Genomic DNA, 2,487 nt, shown 5'->3' on the forward strand with positions numbered 1-2,487 from the left:
AATAGAATTGCAAGTTCCATGGACTTCCACTGGAAGATCCTCATCAGTTTTTAGCTGAGTTCTTGCAAATCTGTGACACTGTCAAGAGTAATGGGGTTGACCCTGAGGTCTACAGACTTATGCTATTCCCTTTTGCTGTAAGAGACAGAGCTAGGACATGGTTGGACTCACAACCTAAAGAAAGCCTGGACTCTTGGGAAAAGCTAGTCAATGCCTTCTTGGCAAAGTTTTTTCCATCTCAAAAATTGAGTAAGCTTAGAGTGGAGGTCCAAACCTTCAGACAGAAGGAAGGAGAATCCCTCTATGAAGCTTGGGAAAGATACAAACAATTAATCAGAAAGTGTCCTTCTGATATGCTTTCTGAATGGAGCATCATAGGTATTTCCTATGATGGTCTCTCTGAACTATCCAAGATGTCTTTGGATAGCTCTGCTGGAGGATCTCTTCATCTGAAGAAGACGCCTACTGAAGCTCAAGAACTGATTGAAATGGTTGCAAATAACCAATTCATGTACACTTCTGAAAGAAAACCTGTGAACCATGGGACTAGTCAGAAGAAAGGAGTTCTTGAGATTGACACTCTGAATGCCATATTGGCTCAGAAGAAAATATTGACTCAACAAGTCAATATGATTTCTCAAAGTCTGTCTGGAATGCAAAATGCACCAAGCAGTACTAAGGAGGCTTCATCTGAGGAAGAAGCTTATGATCCTGAGAACCCTTCAATGGAAGAGGTGAATTACATGGGAGAATCCTATGGAAACACCTATAATCCTTCATGGAGAAATCATCCAAATTTCTCATGGAAGGATCAATAGAGACCTCAACAAGGTTTCAACAACAATAATGGTGGAAGAAACAGGTTTAGCAATAGCAAGCCTTTTCCATCATCTTCTCAGCAACAGACAGAGAGTTCTAAGCAGAATAACTCTGACTTAGCAACCATGGTCTCTGATCTGATCAAAATCACTCAAAGTTTCATGACTGAAACAAGGTCCTCCATCAGAAATTTGGAGGGACAAGTGGGTCAGCTGAGCAAGAAAATTACTGAACTCCCCCCTAGTACTCTCCCAAGCAAGACAGAAGAAAATCCAAAAGGAGAGTGCAAGGCCATCAACATGGCCGAATTTTGGGAGGAAGGAGAGGCAGTGAACGCCACTGAGGAAGACCTCAATGGACGTCCACTGACCTCCAATGAGTTCCCCAGTGAGGAACCATGGGAATCTGAGGCTCAAAATAAGACCATAGAGATTCCATTGGACTTACTTCTGCCATTCATGAGCTCTGATGAGTATTCTTCCTCTGAAGAGGATGAGTATGTCACTGAAGAGCAAGTTGCTAAATACCTTGGAGCAATCATGAAGCTAAATGACAAGTTATTTGGAAATGAGACTTGGGAGGATGAACCCCCTTTGCTCACCAAAGAACTGGATGACTTGTCTAGGCAGAAACTGCCTCAAAAGAGACAGGATCCTGGGAAGTTTTCAATACCTTGTACCATAGGCACCATGACCGTCAAGAAGGCCTTGTGTGACTTAGGGTCAAGTGTAAACCTCATGCCTCTCTCTGTAATGGAGAAGTTAGGGATCTCTGAGGTACAAGCTGCAAGAATCTCACTAGAGATGGCAGACAACTCAAGAAAACAAGCCCATGGACTTGTAGAGGATGTTCTGGTTAAAGTTGAAGACCATTACATCCCTACTGATTTCATAGTCCTAGAGACTGGAAAGTGCATGGATGAATCCATCATCCTTGGCAGACCCTTCCTAGCCACTGCAAAGGCTGTGATTGATGTTGATAGAGGAGAGTTGATCATTCAAGTGAATGAAGAATCCCTTATGTTTAAGGCTCAAGGATATCCCTCTATCATCATGGAGAGGAAGCATGAAGAGCTTCTCTCAAATCAGAGACAAACAGAGCCCCCACAGTCAAACTCTAAGTTTGGTGTTGGGAGGCCACAACCAAACTCTAAGTTTGGTGTTGAACCCCCACATTCAAACTCTAAGTTTGGTGTTGGGAGGTTCCAACATAGCTCTAAGCAATTCTGAGGCTCCATGAGAGTACTCTGTCAAGTTAATGACATTAAAGAAGCGCTTGTTGGGAGGCAACCCAATGTTTTATAATTAACTATTTTCTTTTGTTATTTTATGTTTTTTGTAGGTTGATGATCATGAGAAGTCACAAAATCAATGAAAAAGGCAAAAACAGAATGAAAAACAGGAAGAAAAATAGCACACCCTGGAGGACACACCCACTGGCGTTTAAACGCCAGTGAGGTTAGCTGTTGGGCGTTTAACGCCCAGTCTGGCACCATTCTGGGCGTTTAACGCCAGAAATGGGCACCAGACTGGCGTTAAATGCCAGAAATGGGCAAGAAGCTGGCGTTAAATGCCAGAAATGGGCACCAGCCCGGCCTTTAACGCCAGAAATGGCTAAAAACGTGATTTTGTTTGCCATTTGGTGCAGGGATGACTTTTCCTTGACACC

The 2,487-nt window shown here is 43.1% G+C and overlaps 1 non-coding gene across 1 annotated transcript; it reads right to left on the bottom strand.

The window, feature by feature from the left end:
* Positions 1–251: 251 nt before the first annotated feature.
* Positions 252–359, bottom strand: LOC112719129 (small nucleolar RNA R71). The gene has a single exon (XR_003161443.1). It is a non-coding gene; the product is annotated as a small nucleolar RNA R71 (small nucleolar RNA).
* Positions 360–2,487: the final 2,128 nt, after the last annotated feature.

Source organism: Arachis hypogaea, chromosome 10, assembly GCF_003086295.3.
Source record: "Arachis hypogaea cultivar Tifrunner chromosome 10, arahy.Tifrunner.gnm2.J5K5, whole genome shotgun sequence".
Taxonomy (NCBI): domain Eukaryota; kingdom Viridiplantae; phylum Streptophyta; class Magnoliopsida; order Fabales; family Fabaceae; genus Arachis; species Arachis hypogaea.